An 11,303-nucleotide genomic window follows, 5' to 3' on the forward strand; every position below is an offset into this window, starting at 1 on the left:
GGGGGGTTTGGCCTGCGTGCCCAGGGGCGGCCTGGAGCAGGGGGAGCCCCTCGCCCGCTCCGGAGGTGGTGTCGTCGGTAGGACGGGTAGCGCCCTTGAGTTTCGACGGGTAGTGTCGGCGTGTTTGCCGCCGGAGCAGTGGGCGCTCGGTGAGCTCCCGCCCGCAGGCCCGGGGAGGGAGGGAGGAACTGGGCCGTGCGCCGTGGGAAATGGGGGACTACGTTTTTAGCAGCGTTGAGACGGGTTGGCCTTGGGAAGTTTGGCGGTCGAGCACGGAAAGTGAAAACCCGCTAAAAAGTCGAGCTCTGCCCTAAATTGGTAAAATTATGGGCACGTTTCTTCTGAGGATCTTTAACAGAGCTGTGCCAACGTGAACTGTGCCAGCTGGAGAATCTGGGTGTAGATGTTAGTATCCTCATTTTGCCAAAGGCAAGTACAGGTTGGTGAAACGACTGAAACTCCAGGATTTCAGTTTACCATTTTCATCAGCAGTTTGTTCCCAGTGCGACCTGGAGTGCTGTTTCCCCATTCCCTCGCTGATGGGGAAACCCTCATGATGTGGCGGGGTTCATTCCGCAGCACATGCTGCAGCTGCACATCACACCCCAGCTGCATGTCCCACCCTCACTGGAGGAGCTGGGAATGTCCGGCCTATGGGGCTGCCGTCCTCCTGCTTCTACAAACCCTGGAGCTGCGTGGTCTGACCACCGAAGGCCCTGCCAAGGCTCGTGCCTCGTGGAGATAAGCACTTGCTGCAGCTGATCTTGCTTTGCTGCGTGCCCTGGCCTCTTCCGCGGGAACAGCCGCCGTGGCTCTCCATGGGGCTGCGGTGCTCCTGCACTTAGAAGGCATTTTGGGCTTTCCAAAGCAGGGCCTGAGCCAAGGTCCCCCATGGCCAAAGGCAGCCGGGAGGACTCCAGGTTGGATGCCCTGTGCGTGCAGTTGGATGGGTGGGAAAGAAACAGCTCCCTGGAGCCCTGTGCCCGGGCAGCAGCACCCACCCGCTCCCTGCAGGGAGCAGAGCCGGGCAGGGATGGAGCACAGCAGCCAGCGGAGCACAGGGGCTCAGTGCGACCCTCACGCACAAGACCTGTAGGAGCCACTGACCCACGTGTGGGACTCCCCAATCTTGCAGGATTACCTTCTCTAAATGAACAAAGACGGCACTGTCACGTACGGGAGTTAATGCCAGAGAAAGACATCACAGGGCACCCGGCTACAACCGAGAAGCTTTTCCCTCTCAGGTGCTTTCATATATTGATCCCCCTGTGAGGAAGCCTAAGAAGAGATCACCCAGGCAGCTGAGCTTTGCCAGGATCGACAGCCAGAAGGATCGGAGCGGGAGCCTGCCTGCGCTCAGGCATGTACTAAAATAACAGAAACGGCTTAATTTGTACCTCTGGTTGTTTTGGTGCAAGTCCTCTTGGGGATGCCTAGGTTAGAACAAAAGCATTCTATTTTAATTTAGTGTAATTATAGCCTGCCTAGCTACAAAAGCTGAATTGCTTTAACAATACTGTTGCAGCTAACTCCCCGGAGTCACAATGTAGTTGTGCCGGGATAAAGCTAATATGGCTTATTCTTGTCGGGAAAGGGAAAAACATTACGTGTGTGAGTGCAGGCTCCCTTTGCAAACAGCTGCAGCTGTGTGAAAGGTTACCACCGCAGCAGCCCGTTGCCACACTTGCTCCCGGGGCCGCTTCCTCCATAGGAGAGCCCTAAAGCCTGCGTGCTCCACAGCCACCTGGCTGCAAAGTCACGGCATTTGTTTAATTTGGTATTAGACAGCTTCAGCCCAGCAGATGTTTCAGTGAAAGGGGTGAGAAGCCTTTGCGTGGCAGCTCTGCTCTAAGGGGGCTCAGCGCTACCTGTGCTGTGGGAACACCCTGAGCACTGATGCTGTTTCAACAGTGACCCGCATAGCTTGGTGGAAGAGTGAAACAGGTGACAAACCACATCCCTGATCAAAATCAGGTACCAATCCCAGTACCAAAAATTGTTATGGGTCCTTCTTTTCCTTCAACGGAGCCAGGAGGAAAAAAGGGGTGAATTGCACAGAGACTTGTGTCCCTTGTTCTGAATTAAAAACAAATCGTTTCAGTGAAACTTTGAAGGTAGTCAGGATCTACGCAGGACAAGGAATTACATCTTCAGTCGTTTCCGAAGAGCTGCATGGAGCGTGGAGACTAGGTGCAGTTACGTCTGATGCATTTGCTCCCTGCTGCTCTGTGCGGGGGGCAGAGCCACATTTGCAGTCCTGTGTCTTGTTTTTATTCTGCGTGGTTCTGAGTACACACGGCCGCATCTCTACACAAGGCAAAGCAAGGCTGACAGAAGGCACGTACAGTGGGAAAAGGTACGGCTTTTAAGACTCTAGTCCCCCGTGAGAGTTTAGTCTTCAGGCCCCAAGCAGCACCCAAGAAAGTTGTCTCCCACGCACATAAGCTTTGATAGAAAGGCCCGTTGTGCCTGAGGAGCAGAGCTGTCAAGAGGAGTCTCCGTTGTCATGCCCAGATGCTTGTTACCCTTCCCCTTCTCCTGCCAGAGCCCAGCAGTCTGTAGTTTTCCATCTCTAGAAATCCAGAGGAACTTTCCACCTCAGGGAGCAAAAAATTGGAGAAAAGTCAATCGACCAGACTCAGTTCATACCACATTTATGCGAGGAAAGAAAGAAAAGAAGAACTATAATTAAATTTTAACTGTATTTTACTCTCAGCAGTATCCCATAAATCGTACCTTGTTAGTGCTGTGGAATGGCATGTGATGATGCAAGTCAGCATTTGGTAATTACGCTGACGGTAAATAGGCTGACAGTAAATATGGTAAATACCATACACTGGTTAGTTTTGCCCATCTTGGGCAGGGTGTCATGGCATGATGGAGTCATGACAGCAGATGAATTTCTGTCGATTTTGGACAGTCTGCCAGCTGAAAGCGAGCAGACATACTGCGATCTCTGACGCCAGGACAGAATATGACCCAACTGAGGACAACAAGGACCCAACTGACGCCCAAGAAGGATGCCTGAGCAATGTCACCTATCTGCAGTGACAAATGGCAAATCTGTGGCCCATATCAATGCTGCGATGAGAACTCATTAAGAGGAAAGATGCACAACCACAAGGAAAACTCCTGTTAGGTGGGAGATGAGAGGGCGGGCAGCATGCACGGAGTGACAATCCGTCTGAACGGTGTCAAAAGATGATGTGAGAAAGCTCTTCATGCGAATGCTGCGAGCGAAAAATGCCACACGCACATTTTTAAACACCTTCAGTAGACAAATACAGTCAATGCATTGAGCTAAGCAGGCTCCAGTGCGACAGCTATAACGGTCCGCATTGTTTGTGTGCTCGGGGAGGGGGGCGTGAGTGGATTCAGAGCTGCATGGTTGCCCTATACTGTAATGTACCCTACCAAATACAGTAGCCTTTTGTGTAAGAGGATGAGCTAACCGGTTGTTTTGCAGAGGGTGGGCCAGTTTACACCACAGCAGCAAGTCAGAGCAGCTCCCGGGCGGCCGCGCTGGCGGTGGGCTGCGGGTGCATTGATGGGGGGATGCTGTAACAGATAGGCGCTGTCTCCCAAGCTTTCGGCCTCGGCCCTATCGCACACACGCATCTCACAGGTTTGAACCCAATTATTTTCAGAGCTCTGAGCTGGGGGATAAACAGGCTTAACTCCACGTAGGTCAACAGGGTGGCGGTTGTCTCTCTCAGGGCTGAATTTGGCGCATTATCAGCCAGTTCACAGAAAAGCTCTTGCTCTATCTTACACGCTCGTGTTAGTCAAATATTATTCTTCGAGAAAAATGACAGAGAGAGGAAATTATTTTATCAAGACGTGAAGTGGGTCATTGTTATATCCTGGCTTATCATTTTCCCTGCAATATAAGAAATATGAACTGGATGAACTGGATGCTGGCCTTGTAGAATGAAAGCTTTCTTTTTTTTTTTTTTTTTCTTGCAGAAACTTGAAAGGCCTGACACAGAGGGAGGCGAGGGAGTGAGGCAGCGCGCTCCGAGCATGACGTGATGCACTGCTGCTCGTTCAAGGGAAGGGTACAGCCTGCTCTGCAGGGCTGTCACCAAGATCCTGTTCTTTGTCGAGAAGAGCAACCCCAAGGTCTGGAAAAAAACCCTTCTGTGATGCACCCCTTCATTTTCCAAAGAGCAGGATCCGGGTGACGCGGCTGAGCTGGCCAGTGGCAGGGGAGGTGGAGAGAAAAGGAAGGGGAAGTATGAGGGAGCAAAGAAAGGGCAACAACCTGGGAAGGAAAAGACAGCTTGTATAAAGGATGACTCTGATCTGCTCTGACTCGAGAGCATTGCTTTTGAGGCTGTTCTTTGAGAGCAAGGAGGGAAAAGGACTAGAGAAGTACAAGATATTGTTGCTTTTATTATATATTTGATTTGCACTTAAATATATATATATATTTGCACGGGCTTTTTTTAAACAACATTTTCATCACCCAAGATATCAATTTCAGGGAAGTTTTCACTACCTGGGGAAAGGGATCAGTAAGGGGCACACATTCTTAACACAATAAACTCTCCCCACCCCTCCAGCTAAGTTCTGATTGAGAAGACGCTACCAAAAACTCACAGGCAAAAAGGATTGTTGAGATAAACCTGAAAAACAAAACAAAACAAAGTGCAATTGCTTCAAGCCTTTCAAATTCCTAGTTAATTCAGAAAACAAATTAACCCTAACCTCCTATCTGCAGTGCCTCTGCAGGGGAACCACGGTGGGAGCTGATCCCTTTATCTCGCTTTCAAAATCCTTTTCAGCTGATCCGGGGTCACAGCTGCTGAAAAGTGTTGCATGTCCTGTGTTTTGTGTGACGGTCACCAATTTGCCTGCTTGTCCTGAAGCCCCTCACTGCCCTAGGGCTGTCCCGCACCCCTCTGAGGTACATCAGAGGTGGGATCTCTGCTCCTGACCAGCCGCTTTTCTGAGGGCTCTCCCTGCCAGATCTGTGCAGAGACCGAGCAGTGGCCCCAGCAGGTCACCTGGGCACTGCTGGGGACAGACTGGGAAAGATCTCGTTGGTGGCAGAGAAATGTCTCGGTAAGAAAAATAACAAAGATGCCAGTTTTGCCAAACATCTGAGTGATGGAACTGCCCCTGCCCTGTGGCACACTGCATTTCGTTGCCCTCCGGCTCACTGGGTTTCCTAACCTGCCATGCTATTTTTCCCCAGGAGCGCCTGTTTACAGAGACGATCTGGAGAGAGGGAGGTAAATCCAAGCACGAAGCTGGAGGAGAAGAAAACATTGCTTGGGCAATGTGCTGCACGTTTGTGGGGGTGGTGAGAGTGGCAGAGGAGAGAGCGGAGCAGAGAAAGGATGGCTCAGTTTGGAGACATGTCTCTGAGAAGCCAGGGGCAGAGCAGCTAGCACTCAAAGCAGGCATGGTGTCTGCAGCACGCATGCTCTTTGCCACGCTGCCTCTCAGCCCATATGTGAACCCCTTTCTTAGCTGTCACAACCCCACCAGTGCCCCAGGTGGACTCCCAAAACAGCTATCAAAATCCCAGTCCCAGCAGCTAGGAAAAACTTTCCTTCCTACTATGCAACCTCCCCTCCCTGTCAGGACAGATTAGTGGGTAACTTTTCTGCCGCAGCCTTCCCGACATTTGTAGCGCTGCTGGGAAGAAACCCTGCTGGCTGCCTCTACTGGTTCCTGCTCCAGCCCTGCTCTCATCCCTGCTGTGAGCCCTCTCTCCCCCCATCACCCAGGCTTGAGCTGAGGCAACCTGCATTTATGGGCATCTTTATGTGACCCTACAGGTAGATGTCCATGACCCTCATGCCTAAACCTGGACTGCAATCCACCATCTCCCATGTACACTCCTACCTCAGTCTTCAGTGTCTCAATCTATGTTCCTGCAGTCATCTGTATCTCAGAAGTATTTTCTGTACAGCAGACATTTTCTTTTCTAGCCAAGCTAAAAGACCTTTTATCGGTTTTCCTCTCAGGGTTATGCCGGGCAACTGTTTTGGTTTTACACTAATTAGACACCCAAAGTGTCTTTGAATGGGGATGACCCCCAGCAGTCCATGTGCACCAAAATTCATCACCCCTCTCTGTGTACCTCACCTTGCCAGAGTTTGAGGCCTCAGAACTGCTTCAAAAGGAAGCCAAGTTCCAGAGCAGCCTGCCAGACCTGGGGTTTCCTCCCCAAAATGCCAACCTTGGTGGCGTGACAGATGTAAGGAGCCTGATCTCCCAGGCCTGCAGACAAAGAGCTGGGAGGTGCCGGGAGGACTCCGGCAGTGCAATGGGAGATGCAGAGCTTGTGTCTGGACCAGGGAGTCCTCAGTGGACAGATCTAAAAATGCTGACAATTTTACATATTGATGAAGTAAATGCAGGGATATCTCTTTGGATTTTGCATGTGGGGCTGTATTTAAGAATAAGGTCCCAGTTTCCAAAGGAGTTTTGACAGAGGATAGTGTGACCGGACCTGGCTGGAGGACCGGGAAGAGGCAGCCAGAGCCCAGGCTGATGGGAGACGGTCAGCAATGAGGCAGGTGGAAGGAGGCAGGTTTGGTGTGTCTTAAAACACACATAAAAACATTGCAAGGAAGGGGAATGCAAGGGAGCAGGCAGTCCGTGTCTCCCCTAGGGACAGAGACACCTAATAGCCTCATAATGCTGAGCGGTATCTTACGGTGCTTGGAAAACATGCCCAGATTGGGCTGAAATTGTCACTAGCCAGGGTGAACAGAGAACAGTACTCCCTGGAGAACTCCACTGCCTCCCCACCGCTGTGGTCTGTCCCCGGCGCACCTCTCGCTGGGCCATACACGTATTTGCATGAGCCCATGGTTCGTGGAGGGTAAGAGCAGCTTCCTAACAGGGGACTGAACTTCTGTCAACGGTGCTGGGAGGTGAGGGGGGCAGAGACCTGTCTGCTCTGCATGGACACTCCCGTGCTCGCTCGCTCCTGCACCCACCTTCCCCGGGGAAGCTTCCCCCAGCCGATGGGTCCATGCTGCTCTGCCTCCGTGGATGGTTTGGCCCATGCATTTTCAGTTGGTTACTCTTGAAGTCTGAAAAACAACGACTGGTCCTAGTGTTATCGCTTTTGGAGCCGGCTGCTTCCTCTCAGTATCAAACTTGGAAGAATCTCATGGCCACTGCTGAAAAGCGTTTTCCACATTTAAAGATCTTTTCTGAAAGCAGTTCCTAGGATCTTCTTGGTGGAGATTAAAAGGCTTGGAAGAAGGCAGCGGAAGCATCAGTTTTAATGGAAATGAACAGGCTGTTCTTCCCTGACAGCTGTCCGACTTCGAGTGCGGGCAGCATCCACAGCTGCCTCCGGGGCAGCTTAGCAGAGAGGAGGCAAAGCCACGGCTTTTTCTGTGCTGCGAGGTGAAACCGAAGTAGGGAAGCAAAGAACGTGATTCGCTCGGTGCAGAGTTTGCAAACGCTGCCATCCAAACCTGCGCAGTCCCAGCTCCGGTGTTTGTACGTGGGGGATCCCAGGTGCCCCCCTGAGCCCCAGCTCAGCCCCGAGTCCAGCCCACCTCCCCGGCGCTGGCGGCCGCGGCAGGGCAGGAACGGGTACTTCTCAGCACACTGTGCTTCACCCCACCAGGAATCTGCTCCAGGAGAGGAACTGTCAGCAGGTTTGGGATACTGGAAAGCAGTTCGCCAGGCATTATGCTTCTCTTCTTTTTCAGGGACAGGATGAAAACCTTCAATTCCCAGGTTTTCAGGCCAGAACTGTTCAGCCGTAATAGGTATACATAATCAGACACAGAAGCCAGACACAATGGAGAGTATTTTTTCCCTTTCAAGCATCCCGTCTCTACCTGTGAGTCCCTCGCTAACTATTTTGTTAGCAGCCAGAGTGTCGCCTGGCCAGCGTACAAGGCTGGGCTCAGGAAATTGCCATTCTAGTCCCAGCTTTCCTGCTCACAAACCTCCCTCTGCCTGAAGATTTAGCTGGATTTAGAGAGAGTTGCCAGAACGGTATTACCAACACAGCCCTACAAGGCAAACTCTTCCAGGGTGGTTCATTTTCACACAGCAGCGTTTTCACCAGCCTGGTTTAAAACAGTTTTCTGAACAGAGTAAGATTTCAAGGGCTGCCTTTCTGGATAACGTTGCCAGACTTGTGTCCTCTCTTAGTTGGGGAAGGAGCAGGCAGAATTCATGTGCCTAGAAACAGCTCTGCAGGAAAACTGTCGAGTGCAAGCTGAGCCTCAGTTTGTCAGTGCATGGGAAGATACTTCTTAGATATCTTGAAGTCCTCAGATTTAAGACATGAACAGGGGCAAAGCGTTACTAGTAGATAGTGTGATCCTGGCTTCGAACCTACTTCTGCTGCTTTACGGTTCTCCATACCTTTGAAAGAGAGTGCCAGAGCAAGAAGGATGAAAATGCTGAACCTCCCCAAGCTCCAGGATAGGGGTTTTCATGGAGAAGTGACTGAGGGGCTTTGAGCACCAGCCCCTGTTAGCTGTAAATACTAACCACTGAAAGGCACCAGAGCTTTCCCACTGAAGTAAAGGCATCGGGAGCAGGAGATTAATAGGTTGCCGGCTGTGTCGGCACGATAAGCCAAGCAAGGACCCGAACGCTTTCAGTCAAAAGTGGATTGAGACCTCAGCAGGGACACATGGCAAATCAGCCAGAAGCCACACATGGAAAACTGAGCGAGGCAGCGCGGGCAAACATTTCTTATCTTCGCTTTACGTCAATAGAAATGGCATTGTAAAAGAGGCAGCAAAGTATTTGCTAGAGAGGAGGAGGGAAAAGTCCACAAGCTTTTTTGGCTGTACATGTGGGTTTTTAAACACTACTGTTTTCCTCGGAAACTTGTCATTGGAAACAAACAGGCAAAAATCACCCAGCAAAATGTTTCAGAAGGCTGGGTGGTTGCTTGTTTCAGTGGATTTAGCCAGGCTGTGCTGGCAGGGATGCTGCCTGCCACTGCTGTTGCACTCCAAAGGCAGCCGGGAAAGTACAACCTCTTAAACCAGCCCAAAACACAGCTGTGATAATTACCCCATCTACTCTGATTTGCTATGAAATGGGGCTTGGGGGAGAGGCAGACCTCAGAAATCTGGGGCTCTCTTCAAGGTGATGCTTTCCACAGCAGTCTCCCCATTTCCCACAGCTCCTGCTTCTCCAGCAGCCCTTCCTAATTACCTCCGTCGGCTTTTGCTTTGCTTTCTGGTTTTATGGTTTTCTTTAAGGCTAATTAACAGAAGAGTGGGTGAGGCCCAAATTTCTTGCATGGATTTTTTTTTTTTTTTGTGGTGGTGGTGGTGGTAGCTTTCATTTTGCTGAGTTTTCTTTTTGCTTTTAAGCTGTTTTGATAGTGCAAGAAAAACATCTTTCCTACCCGAGGGGGTACCGAGCAAGGAGAAGACTCAGCAAGGAGAATAACAATTAGGGAAAGGCCATGAGCAGGTTTCACCTCCTCAGTGGGGTCCAGTTCTGCATCCCCACTCTGCGTGGGTAATGGGCCCTCGCTGCACCCCTGCTGTCAGCGCCCGGGAGCAGGGAAAGGCGCAGATATCCCCACCACGCAGGAGGTGTGCAGGTGTCAGCCAGAGGTGAGCTGGGAAGAGCAAAAGGCTGGGATAAATACAGCTGAAGCCTCACAGCCTGAATCCATATGGCCCCTGGATCCATCCCTGCCCGACAGAGCCTCTGGGTGGCCGCTGGCCGGAGCAAAGCTCGTCACCGGGTTATGGCCAGGGGTGGGCTTGCTGGGTGGCTCGGGGCAGTGTTCCCTACCGCACTGCCAGGGGAGAGCCACAGGTCCTGAAACCTCCCTCCTCCTGCTACAAATCATCACCCCGGGTACGCAGGGCTCTGCAGGGACCTTAAAGGTGTGCCTGGGAGCTCTGGGAACCTGAAGGAGCTCTGTCAAAAGGTCCAGTTGTGACTTTTTAGGTATCAAAATAATGATATTGCTTTTTTTAAAAAAAAGTGAAGAATAGGATTGTAGATAAAACAGTGTATTTTCATATAATGCCTTAATTAACAAACACAGATTTTCTGTGTTCGCAGTCTCTGATACCATGGATGATCCAAGAGCAGAAACCGATGACCCAGTAGCTAAAAGACTGATCATCTCCCTGTTAACGCAGGCGTGCAGAAAATGAATATGGAAAATTCATGCTGCTGAACTGCTTTCTGTTTTTCTCAGCAGAGGAACTTCAGCCAATGCGGCAGTAAAGCGCTGAGCACCCTCTGCTCTTCCTGACCCCACCAATTTCCTCTGCACAGGCTGTCTGTATGGATTTGACACGTGGTCTCCGAGAGGCCCCGAGGCCTCATACGTTCCAGTAAGGCAAAGTGCACGGCGTGGAGGAGCCAGGTCCCCACCTAAACTTCTGCAAGTCCCTAAGGGTCAAGTTAAGTGCAAGCCTGACCCTGTTCTCGGGACCAGACTTGCCCGGCTCGTGCTTTAAGCCTCCCAGCTTCACCAGGCTGGGCTTTGTTTCAGCTGTGGAGCTCGCAGGAGGTGGCCCCATCACCCTATGTGGTCCTAGGCAGCATCCCCACCTGGCCTGAAGCACATCTCTTTGGTTGGCTCATCCTCACAGTCCCGAGGGTCTTTGAGCCCTGGGGCTGGGACAGGAGGTTGGGAAACAAGTGGTCTGTGGGACCTGAAGGCTTCTCTGGAGCCACGTCGCTCTTTCAGTGTCCCCATGGGTGTGTTTTTTCCCCTCAAACTCAGGGGCTGACCAGCACTTCCCCACCCCACAGGGATGCTGGGATGAGTAAACCCATTAAAAGCTGCGTGGTGCCAAGACACCAAGGCTACAGCAATGCAAATTAATAAGACAGGCCAGGGGATGTTTTCTGCCCCTGAGCCCCACTGGCGTGCCCAGCCATCCCCAGAGGGATGAGCTCTTGTCCCCCCTGGAGCAGGAGAACCGTGCCCAAACTGCCTGCCCGGAGCCCTCCCTGGCCCACCCCGGCTCCCGAAACGTGCCTGGGCACTGGCTGCTGGAATATTCACTTGGTGTGGGACAAACTCATATGAGGACAATGCCAACCATTTGATGGCACAGGCAACCACCTGGGCCTGTGCCCTGCCTCCCTGTTGTTTATTGGTTTGTTAGTAGCTTGCTGCCAGCCAACGCTAGTATAGACAGAGCGCCTGCCATTAACAAGGGCAATAAAGTACCTACGAGGAAAAAGTCCAAAGTGTTTCATGTGGTTTTATAAGAAAAAGATGCTTTCTCATCTGGAGTTCCATCTCTTTTGTCCTGATCGCTCCAGAGCTGAGTAGTGTGATTTATTTTTTTTGTGTGTGGTGCCTAGCAGAGGGA

The sequence above is a fragment of the Charadrius vociferus genome, unplaced genomic scaffold (genome assembly GCF_000708025.1).
Source record: "Charadrius vociferus isolate BGI_N301 unplaced genomic scaffold, ASM70802v2 scaffold78, whole genome shotgun sequence".
Lineage (NCBI taxonomy): Eukaryota > Metazoa > Chordata > Aves > Charadriiformes > Charadriidae > Charadrius > Charadrius vociferus.